This window comes from Oryctolagus cuniculus, chromosome 9 (assembly GCF_051225735.1).
Source record: "Oryctolagus cuniculus isolate XC-2025 breed Fujian yellow rabbit chromosome 9, ASM5122573v1, whole genome shotgun sequence".
NCBI classification, from domain to species: Eukaryota; Metazoa; Chordata; class Mammalia; order Lagomorpha; family Leporidae; genus Oryctolagus; species Oryctolagus cuniculus.
Window position 1 is genome coordinate 110,621,119 of NC_142875.1, and position 19,232 is coordinate 110,640,350.

General features: G+C 46.7%; 2 non-coding genes across 5 annotated transcripts in view; one reads left to right on the forward strand and one right to left on the reverse strand.

Moving 5' to 3' along the window:
- The first annotated feature begins 630 nt into the window (after nucleotides 1–630).
- LOC100354429 (uncharacterized) overlaps nucleotides 631–19,232 on the forward strand; it is a 57,228-nt gene continuing 38,626 nt past the window's right edge. For 2 of the 4 annotated variants that reach the window (XR_016213498.1, XR_016213501.1), the window contains exons 1-2: nucleotides 631–1,653; nucleotides 15,950–16,088. This is a non-coding gene — a transcript (uncharacterized LOC100354429). Of the gene's footprint in view, nucleotides 1,654–5,859; nucleotides 14,493–15,949; nucleotides 16,089–17,879; nucleotides 19,223–19,232 lie in introns of those variants that run through there. The other 2 variants (XR_016213500.1, XR_016213499.1) reach the window with 2 other exon arrangements.
- On the reverse strand, nucleotides 8,012–8,113 carry LOC127492203 (U6 spliceosomal RNA). Its single transcript, XR_007921363.2, has one exon. It is a non-coding gene; the product is annotated as a U6 spliceosomal RNA (small nuclear RNA).

The following is a 19,232-nucleotide window of genomic DNA, read 5'->3' on the forward strand; positions in this document are numbered from 1 at the left end:
CCTCGGCCGGCGCCCCGCCTCGCGAAGCTCCCTGGCCGTATCCCCAGCTGCCTGGCATCGGGCACTTGGGCGGGAGGAACTGGACAAGTGTAGGCTTGGGGGCGAGATCGGAGGCCTGGGGGCTTCCTAGGCGAACGAGGGGCAGCGGGGCAGGCAGCCCTTCAGGCCTGGGAGCGCCCACCGCCCTCGCCATTTCATCGCCGTGCTTGTTGGGGTTGCACACTTGCCCTTCTAAGCGCTTTGGATTTAGGAGGTGTTTTCTAAGCTCGTCTACAGTCTCCGATCTGTTTTTCCAAAGTATACTTTGCTTGCTTTTTTTTTTAATTGTCATCTCTTTCACCTGAGCCACACCCTATGGGCACCTCCTTCCTCCAGGCTGAAAGGCCCCCCCCCCAAAAAAAAATCCGGCAAGCGAATGCGCGGGGAAGGCGCCCACGAACGCGCTGGGAAACCTCGGGGGGCACCTCCGGGACCTCGCGCGCGCAGGGGCTGGCTAGGGCGGGGTCGGGCCGCGGTCGAACCGAAAGTGCCTGCTTTGCCCGTCAACTCCTGTTCCCGGGCGGCCACTGCGCGCGTGCCCGGCCTCTCCCGCGTGGGGGCCCCCACGGAGGGGCAGGGACGAGGTAAGGGGTGGTGGTGGGGAGATCGAGAAAGCAGCCAGGGCTTTGGGCGCGAAACCTCGACGCGCCGCACAAGGGACGCGGGGGAACGGCGGGGAGCGCCGCGCGAGGCCGGGGATTGCATCACCGTGGCGCCGCCCCCGCCCCGGGCCGGGCTGCACAGCGCGGCCACCATCATGGCGCTCGGGCCGGGGCCGGGCCGCCGTCTCCAGCGCGCAGTGCCCGGGGCGCCCGGGCCGCAGCCGCCCAGCCGCGCACCAGCGCTTTGCAAACGTCGCCCCTCCCGGGAGCGCCTGCCCGCCTCCCTTCTCTCCCTCCCTCCCCGTGCGTGTGCGTGTGCGTGTGCGTGTGTGCCGCAGAGAACTTGAAGATTATTTTTTCCCTCTCTTCCCCCCCCCCCGCACTCCCCCCACCCCGTGCTGGTGGTTGTAAACTTGATTGGCATTGGCTGCGCCCACTGACCCCGGCGCCGAGTCCACTGAAGATTTAAGGTGGATCCGAGTGGAGGCTGCAGCTGCAGGCGGAGTCTCGCGCTGGAGCTGTTTTTGCAGGGGTGGGGGGGTGGAATTAAAAAAAAAAAAAAAAAGCCCCAAACCGTGCGCCCGCCGCGTCCTAAGAATCCCGCGCGGTACCAGCCCCGCGCCCGCCGCGCCCCGCCCACCCCGGCCGCCGCGCCGCCCCCGCCCCTCTCCCGCTGCTTCTCCATTGGCCGGCGCGTGCAGTTTGAATTTTTTTTTTTTTTTTTTTGAGAGCTTGTTTTCTTCTGAAAACTACAGTTTCCCAGCTTATGTGATTTGGGACTTCCTTCGGCGACCCGAGGTGGGCTGTGTGGGCCCGGCCCCGTGCGCCGGCGGCAGGCAGGGCCGTGCGGGGGCTTCTGTTCCCCGGGTCGCCCCCCGAGCGCTGTGCGCGGGGACTCGGCGGCCGGGGAGCGTCGCGAGCTGCGAGGTGTAGCCTCGGCGGGCGCGAACGTCCAGGGCGCGCCCTTCCACCGGCTGCCGGCCAGAGGTACACCGTCCCCAGCCTTGGACAGGTAGAGGCGGCGAGGGCGGGAGGGTGGAGGGGGGCTCGAGGGCGAACACCCAGAACCGAAGAAACGGAAATGAGCAAAAGTGTGTGCTTTGCAGCGCCCCTCAGAACGTCGTCATTCACGCAGTCGGTGTCATTATTATTTTTTTTTTTTCCTGAATGAAAGAAACCCCCGTTTTTCGTTCTGTTTGATTTCCGGAGTGTTTTGGAATGAGGCAAACAAAATCGAGATGGGGAATGAGTTTTGACGTGCGTTGGCTTTCTGGGTTCGAGAAAGTTCACTGAGATTTGGGATAAGGTTAGTTGTAATAGATGTGACATCACCCAGTTCTGGTTTCCAATGAACGCTTTTAAAGTTAAGAATTCGAATTACTCGCCAAGTCATTCTGTGTCCAGAATGACTTGTGTACACATCTCTGCCTGCAGTGTTGCCAAGGGTTCTAACTAGGTATCCAGTCCTAGCCTTCAACAGTTCCTAACCCAGACGCGGCGTTTTCCACTGAACTCCTGCAATCCGTCCTAGCCTAACCGGACTCTTAATTATCCAAGCCAGCTAAGCACCACCAGCTATCATAAACCAGCCCGCCCGGATCTGTAGCAAGCCCGTGCTCATTTATTCTCTCCAGCACCACGTCATTAGGCTCCGGTAGTCCCCTCTGGACCTCCGTGGACCCACCTAACGGGGGTGGACACTAAGGAAACACGTGTGCCTCCCTAGGAAGAGGACTGTTTGGAGTTAAGCACTGGCTGGCCTCAGGAAGCGGTGAGCTGCCCACCAACCTTCCAAGTGTGAGTCAAGCACAGGTCTGCTGGCCCCTCCATAGCAACACTGCAAAAAAAAGATTCCAGTATCAAATGAGTGTTTGGACTGATGACTTTCAAAGTCTGTTCTAGATCATTGAGATGCTGTCTTTCCGACCTTGGAAGTTCTGAATTTCTGCTAAGGCAAACCATTTTCCTTGGTTTTTAACATCCTTCAGAGTTATGCTGTCCATAGCCAGTGGCCAAGTGTGGTAACCGGGCACCTGAGTGTGGCAGGTCCACACTGAGCTGTGCTGTTTGTGACAGGCACACCAGGTTTTCCAGAATAGCATGAATTAAGAATGTTAAATAGCTCGGTAGCGATTTTTATATTTATTACATGTTAACATGTTTTTGATACATTGGGTTAAATAAAATGTTATTAAAATGAATTTTATTTGTTCCTTTTTACTGTTCTTAGTATAGTTACTAGACAGTTTAACTTTCAGATGTGGCTCAAGTTGTCTCTGTTGGAAACTGCTGTTGTCAGCCAGCACCTGTGGTGACTTGAGGCCTCTTCCTGAAACATGGTGACCCATAGAGGGTAACTTCCAGCTGTCATCTCACTGCCCAAACTCAGCCTCAGGAATCGTTAAATACAGTTCTGCCAGCGTCTAATCTTGAACACATCATGTTGGATCTGAGCCCAAATCATGGGAATGTGGTGTAGATACAGCCAAGTACCACACAGTGACATTTTGGTCGACATTGTCAGTGATACCACATATAGGACAGTGGTTCCATAGATTTTAATGGAACTGAAAAATTTCTGTTGTTATAGTGTGGCTCAGGGCTTTACCCACGTGTTTGTGGTGAGACTGTTAAAAACAGATCTACAGCACTGCCAGATGTACAGCACATGCAAGTTGGTCCAGTACATAATACTTGATAATAAGTGACTAGTTACTAGCTTATATTTGTCATATTATTTAAATTTTTTAAAATTTGTTTGAGAGGTGGAGTCACACAAGAAAGAACTCTCATCTGTTGTTTACTCTTCAAATGTGCAAGAGGAGGCCAAAGCTAGGAACTGGAACTTAGTCCAGGTCTCCTCTGTTAATGACAGGAATCCCATCATTTGAGCCCAGGATCAGCATTAGCAGAAAGCAGGAGTCAGGAGCTGGGTGTCTGTCCTAGGCATTCTGATGGGAGATGTAGACAGCCTCCAGGCCAAGCACCCACCCCATACACACACACACACACACACATAATTAGAGTTTACTCCATGTGTATATATATATATACACACACACATAGGTTAGCCTCAGGCAGCTCCTTCAGCACACACTGTGGATGAAGGCATTGTTCTCATCGGAGAGGACAGCTCCCTGCTCATTGTAGCCCCAAAGACCGCCAAGCAGGACAAGCTGTGAAGATGGAAGACGATGATCCTGACCCTGTGTAGGTCTAGGCTGTTGTGTGTTTTTCTCTCAGTGTTTGACCAAAAAAAAAAAAAAAAAAGTAAAAGAAAATTAAAAATAAAAAAACTTGATATATAGAGAATTTTTGTAAAGCTACTAGGTTTGTGTTTTAAGCTAAGAGTTATTACAAAAGAGTCAGAATGTTTAAAAAGACCAAAAAGGTAAAGAAGCAATTGGTAAATTTAGGTTAAAGTTGAAGAAAGAAAAAATGTATTTTTAGATGAATTTAGCTTAGCCTGAGTGCACAGTGTTTATAACAGGAGTGTGCTGGGCCTCCCTGTTTCCCCACCTCTCACCCAGAGCAGCTTCCAGTCCCGCAAGCTCCATTCATGGGAAGTGTCCCTCCAGGTGCAGCATTTGTCATCTTTTATGCCATATTTTTCCTGTACGTTTTCTATGTTTAGAGACACAAACACCATTGTGTGTCACAGTCTCCCACAGCATTCAACACAGGAACATGCTACGCAGGTGTGTGGCCTCAGAAGAATAGGCTGTATTACCATATGTGGGCATTTCAAAAAATATGGGCAGAATGAAATGAAAAGCCTGCTGTGGAGCAAGATTTTTTTTTTTTAATTTGAAAAACCTTTTCATACTATGCGTTTCCCATGAACTTTTTGAAGGTCTCTCATATACATGGATTTAAATTATTTTGCTTCAAAATAAACTTATCTTTTAATTTTGTTTTCCATGAACTTTGTTTTTTTTTTTCTTTTCAGTTTCTTTTTTTTTTAACTTATTTATTTGAAAGGCAGAGTGACAGGGATAGGAAAGACACAGGTCTTCCCATCCTCTGGTTCGCACCCCAAATGGGCACAATAGCTGGGGCTGGTTCAGGCTAAAGCCAGGAGTCCAGAACTATATCAGGGTTTCCCACGTGAGTGGCGGGGACCCTGTTACTTGAGCCATTACTGCCGCCTCCCGGGGTGTGCATTATCAGGGAGCTAGAGTCAGAAGCTGGAGCCAGTCATTGAACCTAGGCATGCTGGTGTCGGATGTGCACGTCATAACTGCTTGGCCAGTTGGCCTGCCCCAAAGTGGGGTCTGGTCATCCCATTTCGTTTTGATGTTCTACCAAGCTTGCACTCAGGACCCTATTATTTTAAACACTGTGCATTCAGGGTTTGTTGTAATTGTTGGTAGGACTAGTCTTCCATACCCCAGGGGGTCCCTTTGCTTTTCTTTTCAGAATTTTCCTTGGCTTTTTCTGCTTTGCTTTTTCCACCCATATATACTTAAAATAAATTTGTCTTGTTCTAACCATAATTCCCGGGGCAGGTAGGCCCTGGGTTAAGATGCCGGTGTTCATATTGGAGTACCTGGGTATGTGTCCTGGCTCCCTTCCCAATTTCAGCTTCCTGCAGAAGTAGATCCTGGAAGGCAGCAGGTGGGCAACTTGGACTGGTTTTTCACTATTGTGGACATTTGCGGAGTGAACAAGTATATGGGAACATTTCTCTCCCCACCCCATTTCCCTCCCTCTTTGCCTTTCAAATAAACTTATAAAGAATTTTAAGATATAATTCCTGTTGGAATTAAAAACAATAATAAAGCGGCTGCTTTATCTTGCATACTACACCAGAGTACATTCCTAAAGACTTAAAGACAGTGAAGTAGATAAAAATGAAACTGTAGACACCAGAGAAACATCAGAAGATTTGAAAAACAAAATCTCAGAGTGCGGAAGGTCTTTCTAGGTATAATACAAAATACTCATTTCATAAGATGTAGTATGTTGATAAATGTGATGAGTTGAAAGTGTTCTGCATGGCCAAACCTGCTATAAGCAAAGTCAAAAGAAAATGACACGGTGGCAATAGCTGCACGGTAGTGTGAAAGCTCTTCGTGCCATCGAGCTGGGCATTTAAACATGCTCAGAATGGTAAATTTTGCAGACATTGTGGCATAGCATGTTAAGCCGTCGCCTGGGATGCTAACATCCCACCTGGGCGCTGGTTCAAGTCCTGGCTTCTCTACTTCTCATCCAGCTCCCTGCTAATGCTCCTGGGAAAGCAGCAGAAGATCGCTCAAGTGCTTGTGCCCCTGCACCTGGATGGAGCTCCTGGCTCCTGGCTTCTATCTGGCCCAGCCTCGGCTGTTGCAGTCATCTGGGGAATGAACAATAGATGGAAGATTCTCTCTCTCTCCCCCCCTTTCTCCCTATAAATGTGTTTCAAATAAATAAATATTTAAAAGGTAAATTTTTGTGTCTGTAGCCACAATTTTTAAAAAAGAATTATTTATTTGAAAGGCAGAGGCAGAGACAAGAGAGATCTTCCATCTGTTGGTTCATTCCCCAAATAGCTGCAATGGCTAGAGCTAGGCCGATCCGAAGCCAGGAGCTTCTTCCGGGTCTCCCACATGGGTGCAGGGGCCCAAGCATTTGAGCCATCTTCTACTGCCTTCCCAGGCCACAGCAGAGAGCTGGATCAGAAGTTTAGCAGCTGGAACTCGAGCTGGCACTGCAGGCAGTGGCTTTACCCACTATGCCACAGTGCTGGCCCTTTTAACCACAATTTAAAACTAAATAAATACACAGTGATTGACAGTGTTTACAGTTTGTCCAAGTTCTATCTAAAAGAACCTCACTTGGTGCCCTGGGTCTCATCTTGTGTCAGACCGTGGCATAGTGTTTTTTTTTTTTTCTTTTTTAAAAAGATTTACTCTTTATTTGAAAGGCAGAATTACAAGGAAAAAAAGAGAGGGAGAGGGAGAGGGAGAGGGACATCTTCCTTCTGCTGGTTCATTCCCCAAGTGGCCACAACACTCAGGGCTGAGCCTGGAACTCCATCTGGGTGTCCCACATGGTGACAGGAGCTCAGCCCATCACCTGTTGCTTTCCCAGGTGCCTCAGCAGGGTGCTGGATCAGAAGTGGAGCAGCTGGGACTCCAATGCTGCTCACATGGGATACTGGTGTTGCCAGTGGCGGCTTAACCAGCTGCAACACAACACCTGCCCCTGGCTTAGTGATTAACTTCAGGCTCTGGAATCAGATTGCTCAAGTTTGTGTTCCAGTTATTTAACTACTGCCTTTTGCACACTATTTCACCTTTTATTTGAAGTGTTTACTTCTTTGTTTATAAAAAAGAGGAACTTGGGCAAGCATTTGGCCTAGCAGTGGAGATATCAGTTGAGATTCCTGCATTCTATATGGGAGACCCTGGTTCCAGTCCCGGCTCTACTCCTGATTCCAGCTTTCTGCTAATGCAGACCCTGGGAGGCAGCAGGTGATGGCTCAAGTAGTTGGGTCCCTACCACCTACCATATTTTACCACAATAAAAGAAAGTTTTTTTTTTTTTAAGTAAAGCATTTGTTAGTATCATTTCTAATGATTTCTGAAAGGACCTAGTATAAATTTATTGTGGCAATAAATGAATAACTTGCACACCCATGTGCAAAGACAATGGCAAACTAGGAAAAATGTTTGCAAACCATATGATAAATGCGTAATTTTCCTGTTTGGGTTCAGAGCTCCTGGCTTTGTCCTGCCCCAGCCTTGGCTACTGCAGGCGTTTGGGGAGTGAACCAATGGAGGAGATATGTTTCTGTCTCCCCACTTTCCAAATAAAAATAAATTAATTAAAATTTTAAAAAGTGGAATAAGCATGTTTATAGCTCTTGTAGAGTTATTAATGCATGTGCAGTGCTTAGCATGTCATCTGGTATACAATAAATAATAACCATTATATGTTTATAAATAAATAAATAAACAATGCAATTAATGGAAACATCCAATTCTCTTTTTTTGTAATTTTAACATTATAAAGAGTTCTAAGTACAAGTAAATTTAACTTAACATTTAGCAGGAAAATCATGCTGTAAGCTTTTTAAAGAAAAACCTGTTCTGTACATCTTAATTTCCAAGTTTAATGCTTAACACAATAATGCTTTTAAGTCTATAACTTAACTTTAGGTTTAATTTTAATAGCTCTATCTTGGTGCATCTAGTTAAACAGACCATTAGGTAGAACAAAGCAAGAAACTGACTAAAATTACCTGATAAAAAACTTTGCTAAACAGATTTTTAAAAAGCTTTTAAAATATGGTAAAAGCTAGAATGCTTTTGGCAGAAAAATTAGCAGCTATGAACAAAAGTAACATTGCATTATAGCATTTTATCAAGAACTGTATTAGAAGTGAAAATATGGAGTGCTTCAGGAATTTGCATGTCACCCTTGCACAGAGGCCTTGCTGATCTCTGTATCCTTCTGATTTCAGTGTCATGCTGGTAAAGTCAGCACTGCATCCGGGTCTTAATTGGCCTTTCACAGTGACCACAACCCACACAGTTGTGCCTTGGTGTCTGCGGGGGATTGAGTTCAGGGCCCCTCAGATGACAGAACCCTCGGGTGCTCAAGTGCCTTCTATAAATTGTCATGGTATTTGGGTATAATCTACAGGCATCCTCCTGTATACTTGAAAGCATCTCTGGATAGTGCCTCATACAAAGTAAAGGCTTTGTAAGTAGTTGTTACACTGTACTGTTTAGGAAATAATGACAAGAAAAAAAGTCTGTGTATGTTCAGTGCAGATGCAGTTTTTCTCCAAATGTATATATATATATATATTTTTTAAAATAAGACTTTCAAATGACATTCACATGAAATCTTGTTTTTTTTTTTTTTTAATTCCATAAATTTATTTATTTTAGAGATGCAGAGAAAGAGAAATTCCCTCTGCTCATTCACTCCCTAAATGCCTGCAATGACCCCAACTGTGGGGAACTGGGAACTCCAAACTGAATCCAGGTCCCTCATGTGGGTGATAGGAACCCAATCACTTGAGCTACCGCTACTGTCCAGGAATGGAACTGGAACCCAGGCCAGCTGATGGGGGACACCAGTGTCCCAACTGCTGGGCCAAATACCCACCTGTTTCATCATTTTTAATTACCACTGCTATTATCCTTAAGAAAATCAATGTTTTAAAATGACGTTTCATAAACAGAATTAATACACTGCAAAAACCCCACAGTTAAAATCATAAATTTAATGTTATATATATTTCATCACAATTTTAAAAAAATTAAAAATAAGGCATTTGTTGAGTTAAGGGCTGTTTTTGATGATTTCTGAAAAGACCTGGTATAGATGTATTTGTGACAGACCTGCTTACAGAGACAGTGGCAAACTGAGAAAGGCGTTTGCATCCCATCCATCAAATGCTTAATTTTCCTAATAAAGAAAGAGCTTACACAAATCAGTTTAAAAAGCTAGCAAGTCAACAGAAAAAATAAGCAAAGGCTATGAACACGGTCTTCAGAAAATGAAAAATAATAAAGGCCCTTAAAATACAAAATATGCTCAATTGTAGTTTGAGACTATTGGGATATAAACTATATAGAGAAGCTGTAAGTTTAGTTAAATGGAAGTACAGTGAGCATCACAAAACACATGGATAACCATTATTATTTCTTTTTCTTAATTTTTATTTATGTATTTCTATTTACTTGAAAGGAGCGGGGAAAAAATGAGATCATGCATCCAATGATTCACTCCCCAAATGCCCCACGTCAGCCAGGGCTAGGCCAGGCCAAAGCTCAGAGCTAGGAACTCTATCCAGGTCTCCTACATAGGTGGTGGGGATTCCTCTACCTGAACTTATCACCTGCCACCTCCCAGGGTGTGCATTAGCAGGAAGCTGGATTGGAAGGGGAGCCAGGGCACAAACGCAGGCACTGCCATATGGGTTACAGGTGTCTCAAGTGGCATTTTAAACACTGCACCAGCCATTCCTCTATTGCCTTTTAATGTAATTATTACCTTACATGGTAAGTGTGAAAAGTCTAATCAGTAGAGACTATACTATGCAATGAATGGTGTTAGAGTATGGTTAAATATTTGGAAAAAATGTTAAATTCCTCCAACACCTGCACACACACCTGCACACACACACAAGCATTTTGTATTTTATATACTGGGGTTTAAAATGTGTAGTCTATGATTGCACAATTCCTGTCTACAAATTTACTTTTGGGAAATAATCAGATTCATGACCAAAGCTTTGTTATCAGAATAATCATTATAACGTTACACATTAGCTTTTAAAGGAAGCAAACAACCAAATAAAAGCCCCTCAGACAGAGGATTCTAGAATGAATAATTTTATTGAACTCTTTATAATATTCAGGAACTACACAGATTGCAGCCATTAAAACACCCTAAGCATTAATAGGAAAAATTAATTAATAGGAAAAATTAACTGTAAGATTTTAAGGTGAAAAGCAAACACAGACAATATTTATGGTGTGAAAGCATTTTTGTGAAAAATGAAATATAAAAATAATATAAAAACATATAATAAAATAAGCCTAAAATAAAAAATATTTTTTGTGAAAAATAAAAATATGCCCATACACATAATATTTTCCTGGAAGGTTATCTTTCATGTTAAAGTTTCCTATTTCTGATTGCAAAGACACTTTCTCTCAAACATTTATGTATTGATTGCATTTTTTACAATTGATTTTTAAAAGATTTACTCCAGAGGCAGAGAGAAAGAGAGACAGAAGGGGAGACAGACAGAGCTCCCACCTCCTGGTTCCCTCCCGAAATGCCTGTAACGGCCAGCACTAGGCCAGCCTGAAGCCAGGAGCTGGGAACTCCATCCGGGCCTCTCACACAGGTGGTGGGGATAAACTCCTTAAACCATCTCCTGCTGCCTCAGAGTCTGCAGGAAGCTGGAATCAGGAGTGGAGCCGGGAGTTGAACCCAGGCCCTCTGATGTAGGGTGCAGGCGTCCTAATTGCTGTCTTAATCGCTAGGCCAAATGCCTACTCCTGCTGTGGATTTTAACAAATCTGTAATCAGAGCCAGAATTTTCTCTTCACCTTTAACGTGTTTTTTTTTTTTTTTTTTTTTAAGATTTACTTATTTGAAAGGCAGAGTTACAGAGAGGCAGAGAGAGAGAGAGAGAGAGAGAGAGAGAGAGAGAGAGAGAGAGAAGAGAGGTCTTCCATTTGCTGGTTCACTTCTCAAATGGCTGCAACAGCTGGAGCTGGGCCAATCCGAAGCCAGGAGCTTCTTCTGGGTCTCCTACTCAGGTGCAGGGCCCAAGCACTTGGGCCATCTTCCATTGCTTTCCCAGACCATAACAGAGAGCTGGATCTGAGCCAGACTTGAACCAGCACCCACATGGGATGCCGACACTGCAGGTGGCAGCTTTACCTGCTATGCCACAGTGCCAGTCCCAACGTCTAAGACGTCTCTTCTCAGCATGGTGCAAGGCCATTTTTAGAACCATTAAATCCACAGATGAGTTATGAGGAGTGTGTGTGTGTGTGTGCTTATGTATATAGTTAGGCATCCAGGACACATAAGTGAGGTATAAGTATCACCCGACTTAACCCAGGGATATCTTAACCAACCATGGAAAATCGAAGCTTTCCCGTCTTTCACTGGTAACTACCCAAAACTCACATTCTCTCCTCTTTGTCCTTGGCACATGCAGGGAAGCAGTGTGGGAATTCAGCAAGCCAACTCCCTGCCCTAACTTGGTTACTTGGGACACAAGGCTGGGGTGGTCATTTTCAATTTCAAGTTAGTTTCAAGGGGGAACTTGAAACAAATCTTAGAAGCTCAGGCTATTGGGTGTAGGGTACCACTTCATCCGGTCTTTCCATTTACAAATAAGAAAATTCCTATTCTTAATTTCCTGTGGAGTGGAGGAGGTTCCACAGGATGAGGTACAGGTTTCTTATGGCTTCCGACACGGCGATTCCTGCTACCTCATCAAGATTGTGCATTCCACCCCTGAGGATCGAGTGATTTTCCAAGGGACTAGATTCCTAATTTTTGGCCACAAACCACATACTCACTGAAGTCAGAGGAAGACGATACTACTACGGTCGTGTCGGATGAACCGAGAACGTTTATTATCTTACTAGAAAACAGCATGTGACTGTGTAACTGAATGTTTGCTTAGTGGTGCCAAACACTGCTTCGTTGTTTGCACGCACACTCAGGGAGCCCTAAGGGCCAGGCTGTTGTCCTCAACAGGACAAATGGTGGAGCCACAGTCTGTTGGAGGAGGCAGAGCTGTTGGAATTCAGACAACAGTGCTGAAGGACAGGTGCTGTGAAAGGACCTCAGAGCTTGGCTTCAGGCTCTGGCACCTTGAGCCCCACACAGAGTTGCACAGCTGGGGAGTGAGCAGGGCCTGAAACCCAAGCTCTGTCCCCAGGTCAGCTTTTGCTCACCAAAAAGCAAAGGGCCTGTAAGAATCCATCAGCCCGGCAGTGATGCCTTCCTTCGTGTTCCGGTAGCTGCTTGCAGGATGCCGGGAGAGGGGGAAACAGGAAGTCTAACCTGGGGGTGAGGGTGAAGAAATCTCTCCCAAGCAAACGCACTTCAAGCTGGGGACTGGAGGCTGAGCAGAAGTTAAGTAGCTGGAAAGGGGAAGGAGAGTGTTCTGGGCAGAGCTGGTCCAAGGTAGCAAGCCAGGGAAGAATTTGAAAGAAAGTGCTTGGGGGTGTTGGGTGGATGGGCAATTAGCACAGTGGGCAAGGCACTGCTTGGGACGACTGCAGCCCTTATTGCAGTGCCTGGGTTCCTGTCATGGCTCCCCTTCTGAGTCCAGCTTCCTGCTAGTGTGCGCCTGGGAAACAGCAGGTGATGGCTCAAGGAGTTGAGTTTCTTCCACTCACACAGGAGACCTGGATTGCGTTCCTGGCTCCTGGGCCTGGCCTGGTCCAGTCTTGGCTGTTGTGGACAGTGAATCAGCAGATGGAAAATCTGTTTCTCTGATTTCAAAATGAAAAGAAAAAAAAAGTGTTTGTTCCTGGAATACAGTGAACCAACAGCAGCAGAAGGAATGTGTGCTGTGGTTGGGGTGATGGACTTTATAAGCCACAGTAAGGAATTCTGGGCTTTACTCTAAGAGCAATGGGAAGCCATTGGATCATTTAAGAGAATAACTTGATCACCACCAATTAAATTCGGTTCCTTCTTCACTTTAACTAATTCTAGTTAAAAGCCTCATTCTTGTGGAAGGATCATTTCAATAGGCTGTGGGAAGGAAAGTTCAGGCTTTCATTTTTATACAGGGCACTTCATAAAGTTTGTGGAAGTGACAGGTGTCGTGTGGCAGTCAGTTAAGCTGCCACTTCGGACACCCACATTGCACATGGGAGGGCCTGGGGTGGTGTTCCGTCTCCGTTTCTGAGCCAGCTGCTAATGTGCAGCAGCGGTGGCTCAAGTGATGTAGGTTCCTGCCACCCACTTGAGATACCTGGGTGGAGGTCCTGGCTCTTGGCTTTGGCCCGGCCCAGCCCCAGCAGTTGTGGGCATTTGTGGAGTGAGCCAGCAGATGGAAGATTCTCTCCTCCTCTCTCCCCCATCCCTCGCTGCTTTTCAAACAAATAAAAAAGAAGTAAACTTTAAAATAGTTTGTGGGCTGGCGCTGTGGCTCACTAGGCTAATCTTCCGCCTTGTGGCGCTGGCACACCGGGTTCTAGTCCTGGTCAGGGCGCCGGATTCTGTCCCGGTTGCCCCTCTTCCAGGCCAGCTCTCTGCTGTGGCCAGGGAGTGCAGTGGAGGATGGCCCAAGTGCTTGGGCCCTGCAGCCGCATGGGAGACCAGGAGGGGCACCTGGCTCCTGCCTTTGGATCAGCGCGGTGCGCCGGCCGCAGCGCGCCAGCCGTGGCGGCCATTGGAGGGTGAACCAACGGCAAAAGGAAGACCTTTCTCTCTGTCTCTCTCTCTCTCACTGTCCACTCTGCCTGTCAAAAAAAAAAAAAAATAGTTTGTGGAAAACAGAATTAAACGATAACTTATTTGAGCACAAAAAACCTCTTAAAATTCATGTAAAGAGGGGTCTTCAGAAAGTGTGTGGAACATGCACATTCTGGAAAAGCTATGCATGGATTTCAGAAGTTTTGCATGAAAATGTCTTCCACTTTGACGTACATTATGTTGCTATGACACTGTGAAACGCATACAATACAAATTTTAAAGAAACTTACTCTCTGCATTAGGTGAGGAGGATGGAATGTGAAGTGCTTGAACCATGAGGACAGATGTTGACCCCAAGTGGTACAATTCAAGTTTTTTTTTTTTTTAAATATTTATTTAAAGCTGAGGGATGGGGAGAGGGGAGGTGAGAGAGGAGAGACAGAAAACTCTGACCTGCTGATTCACTCCCCAAATTCTTGGACCAGCGTTAGGAGCCAGGAACCTAATCCAGGTCTCTCACGCGGGTGGCAGAAACCCAGTTACTTGAACCATTGTTGCTTCTTCCCAGGGTCTGCACCCAGGCATTCTCTAATTTGGGACGTGGGTATCCTGACTGGCGGGGTAGCCACTAGGTCAGACAGTCGCTTCTGTGTCGTGTCTTTGAAGGAGGACGTGCGAACAAGAGCGATGCCTGCTGTCAGTCTGCCGAATCCCAGGTCTGAAGCAGTGGACGCCACCACCCCTCCTCCACCCAGCTACTGGTTTTAGCTGGAGCTTCCTTTTCATGGTCACGATGGGTCGGTGGCTTGTGCCGTTTGAGAGTCTGTGAAATCGCTGTGAAGATCTAAGCAGAGGGAAACTCAGAGGCGGATCCTGAATCACAGCCTTGACATAGCGCTGTGCTGTTTCCTTTCATTTTCCCCGAGTAACCGGTTTAAGTGTTCTCAGGTACTGTGGCCAAATGTTTCGTTATTTATTTGGCTTTGCAAGGAGACTTCAAAAGAGGGATAATGGGAGCAAATAATCAGGAGGGGTGTTCGTTGGTGTTTTGAAGATTGAAGATTAGTAAAAGAGAGACCTCTGCTGGCTGGCTTGGTATAATGACCTAGAGTTGGCTGGCGGCGGGACTAGATGCTGGACCCGGTGCGTGAACTGCCTCTCAAGCTTTTATAGTTCTTAGCAATTGTTTATGTCTTTAGCTATTAATTCAGGCTTCTTTGGAGCTAATCTAAGAGACCTATAATTCCCAGCCCACGCACAGTAGTTGCTGTTCAATCTTTGTTTTTTTTTTTTTTTTTTCTTTAAAGATTTATTTGAAAGGCAGAGTTAGGGAGGGACAGAGAGTGAGAGTGAAAGTGAGAGAGAGCGGGACAGCAAGAGAGACAGAGGTAAGAAAGGTATCTTGAGAGACAGAGAGAGGTAAGAGAGGTATCTTGGGGCAGGGTCAGATCAAAGCCAGAAGTCTAGGTCTTCCACATGGGCTGCAGAGTTGGGACTCACACCCAGGCACCCTGCTTTGTGCTCCCAAGAAGTGCCTGCTATGCCAAATACCCACTGCCTGTTTGAATCCTTGGGAAAAGTGTTAGGCCTTCATATTTCTTGAAAGTAATAGCTCTAAATCTCAAAACCCAGACCTGAAATAACTCCCCCATCTATCTTATCTTCTTTCTTTCCTTTTCCCTTTCCTGCCGTTCACCTCTCCTCCATCCCCCCTCCAGCAAAGCAAAATAAAACCACTCTTCACTCCAAAGAGAGTGCCGCTGAGAGAAAGTGAGAAGGGGGACCTAAGGGCTTATCTGTGGCACACCCTCAGCGGCACATCCAGGCTGGGGCCCGGGGTGGCTGCGATCACCTGAGAAGAGCTCTGGTCTCTAGGGATGCCGCGGATGGGTTTGTTCAGCCGTGGGAACGTGGGTGCACAATAGCGGAGAGGGAGAAGGAAGCCCTGATTTAGGAAGGGAAAGCACTCTGTGTCCTGGAGACCATTCCTTTGCCACAACAGCAGTGATAATGAGTGCCTACTACGTGCCTGCATGTGCCAGCCCTGGACCAGGCACCCTACACACCTTCATTCTACCCCCTTGTTTCTCCTTTCTTCACAATCTTAAAAAACACCTTTCCCTGGGGGGCGGGGAATTAGTATTCGTGAAAAACTTAGAACAAGGCTTGCCTAAGGTAACAGCTGTGTGTGTGCATGTGTGCGATTTTATAATTATATTTTTATTGTAGACTATTTGGTCTTCTCCCCTGCCCCACAGTGGCACTCTTTTTTTTGACAGAGTTAGTGAGAGAGACAGAGAGAAAGATCTTCTTTTCGTTGGTTCACCCCCCAAATGGCCGCTACGGCTGGAGCTACGTCGATCTGAAGCCAGGAGTCAGGTGCTTCTTCCTGGTCTCCCACACAGGTACAGGCGCCCAAGCACCTGGGCCATCCTCCACTGCCCTCCCGGGCCACAGCAGAGAGCTGGACTGGAAGAGGAGCAACCTGGACTAGAACCCAGCACCCATATGGGATGCCAGCACCGCAGGTGGAGGATTAACCAGGTGAGCCACAGCGCCGGCCTTTTTTTTTTTTTTTTTTTTTTTTTAGATTTATTTTATTTGTGGTACTCATTTTCTGTCTTCCCATGTTGGATCCAAAGCACCAGCTGTTTGTATCAAGTAGTGACTGTCTTGGTGCTGTTAATGTCCGAACCTCTGTTTTGAGAAAACTGGGCCCAGAGGCTGACAGTTGTCCAAGGTCACCGGCCTAGGGAGTGACTGAGAAAGGACAGGAAGCCAGAACTCCCACATCTTTTTTTTTTTTTTTTTCAGATTTATTTATATATTTGAAAGGCAGAGTTATAGAGAGGGAGGGAGGAAGGCAGAGGGAGGGGAGGGGGGGTGGAGAGAGATCTTCCATCCACTGTTTCACTCCCCAATGGGTGCAATGACTGGGGATGGGCCAGACGGAAGCCAGGAATCTAGAACTCCATCTGGGTGGTCTCCTACATAGGTATAGGGGCCCAGCACTTGAACCCTCTTCTGCTGCTTTTCCAGGCGCATTAGTAGGGAGCTGGATTGGAAGTGGAGGAGCCAAGACTTGTACTGGCGCCCATATGGGCCTCACACTGTCACTGTTCTTGGACTGCGCTGTGTAGGAGAGGGATTTCTTTCACTTGTACTTTCTGCTCCTCTTGCTGTATGTCAGTCATGTTCATGTCCAAGGCCTCCATCCCTCCACAGCCAGGCCTATCTGTGCTGCTATTTCAACCAGCCATGGGTAGCTTTTCCTATCTTGCTAAACTTCCTTTTTCTGTTTGGGCCTTCTTAGGGTATTAACAAAGGGCTAGACTCAAAAATCTTCCAAAAACTGTCTATAAACCCTTTATCTTTCTCTGAAGTGGTTATTAATCTTGGTATTTCTGTGTTACTCGATAGTATTAACTATTTTTTGTGTGTATGTCAAAAGTTGCCTTATATGAGGATATGTAAACAAGTTTGTGGAAAATGGAACTAAAAGGTTGGTGCAGGGGTTAACATGCTGCTGGGGAAGCCTGCATCACCATTGGAGTCCCTTGGTTCAAATTCTGGCTTCGTTTCTGATTCCAGCTTCCTGCTAATTCGCAACCTGGAAGGCAGCAGGAGTGGCTCAAGTAGCTGAGTCCCCTCCACATCTGTGTGGGAGACCTGGATGGAGTTCTTGGCTCCTGGCTTCAGTGTTCCTAGCCCTGGCTCTTGGGGGCATTTGAGATGTCAACCAGTAGATAGAAGATCTCTCTATGTTTTAAATTAATAAAACAATTTTTAAAAGGACAAATTTATTTTGATGCAAAAACTTTGGAACCCATACCTATGTGGTGTCTTCTAAAAGTTGACAGAAAATGCATTTTATGAAAAAACTATGAATGAATTTCAACCTTTTTTTCACACCACAATAGAACTCTTTTTTTTTTTTAAGATTTATTGTATTTATTTGAAAGAGTTACAAAGAGAGGTAGAGACAGAGAGAGAGGTCTTCCATCCACTGGTTCACTCCCTGGATGGCCGCAATGGCCAGAGCTGTGCCGATCCGAAGCCAGGAGCCAGGAGCTTCTTCCTGGTCTCCCACGTGGGTACAGGTGCCCAAGGACTTGAGCCATCTTCTACTGCTATCCCAGGCTACAGTAGAGAGCTGGATCGGAAGAGGAGCAGCCAGGACTAGAACTGGCGCCCATATGGGATGCCGGCGCTTCAGGCCAGGGCTTTAACCCGCTGAGCCACTGCACCAACCTCTAGAACTCATCTTTTAATTCCATCTTTGAGAATCTTTCAGAAGGACCCTTGTACTTATTGTAACTCTTCTCTCTTCCACAGCAAAATACAGTGCCTTTTCCTGGAGATACAGCCTTTTACTCTTTTATTTTGTATTTTTAAAATATTTGTTTTATGTGGAGCCGGCGCCGTGGCTCAATAGGCTAATCCTCCACCTTGCGGCGCCGGCACACCGGGTTCTAGTCCCGGTCGGGGCGCCGGATTCTGTCCCGGTTGCCCCTCTTCCAGGCCAGCTCTCTGCTATGGCCAGGGAGTGCAGTGGAGGATGGCCCAGGTGCTTGGGCCCTGCACCCCATGGGAGACCAGGAAAAGCACCTGGATCCTGGCTCCTGCCATCGGATCAGCGCGGTGCGCCGGCTGCAGCGGCGGCCATTGGAGGGTGAACCAACGGCAAAGGAAGACCTTTCTCTCTGTCTCTCTCTCTCACTGTCCACTCTGCCTGTCAAAAATAAAAAAAAATAAAAAAAAAATATTTGTTTTATGTGAAAAGAAGAGTTACAGAGAGAGGGAGAGACAAAAAGAGATACTCCATCCACTGGTTCACTCCCCAGATAGCTGCAATGGCCGGAGCTGGGGCAGACTAAAGCCAGGAGCCAGGAGATTTCCACATGGGTGCAGGGCCCAAGCACTTGGGCCAAACTCCGCTGTTTTCCCAGGAACATTAGCAGGGAGCTGGGTTGGAAGTGGAGCAGCAGGGAATTGAACCTGCTCCCATATGGGATACTGGTGCTGCAGATGGCAGCCTAACCCGCTACACCACAGTATCAGTCCAGCAGCCTTTACTCTATTTTTTTTTTTTTTTAAGATTTATTTATTTTAAAGGCAGAGTTACAGAGAGGCAGAGGTAGTGAGAGAAAGAGAGAGTAGAGAGAGAGAAAGGTTTTCCATCTGCTGTTCACTCCCCAGATGACCGCAATGGCCAGAGCTGTGCCGATCCCAAGCCAGGAGCCAGGAGCATCTTCCAGGTTTCCCACATGGGTGCAAGGAGAGCTGGATCAGAAGTGGAACAGCTGGAACTTGAACCTGCACCCAGATGGGATGCTGGCACTGCAGGCTGTGGCTTTTACCGGCTATACCACAGCGCCGGCCCCTGCCTTTTACTCTTACAGAACACATCTCTCTCACTCTGGGAATTTCAGGCACTGTGGCAAGTCAGTTGTGTAGACGTTTTAGAGCAGAGTGTTAACAGTTTCACATGATATGCTGTAGCTTCTAAGATGCTGACATTAACCGAAGTTTTGCGAGTGAGAAATTGTCTTATTTGGGTACTGCTACAGAATTAATTCATCTTGTACCTGAAATGATTGAAGGAGCTCTTATGAAGTAGATTGGGCTGTGTTAGGCCCCAAGGCATTTGAAAAGAAGTTTGACACCTGCCTGTCTGTCCCCTTCCAG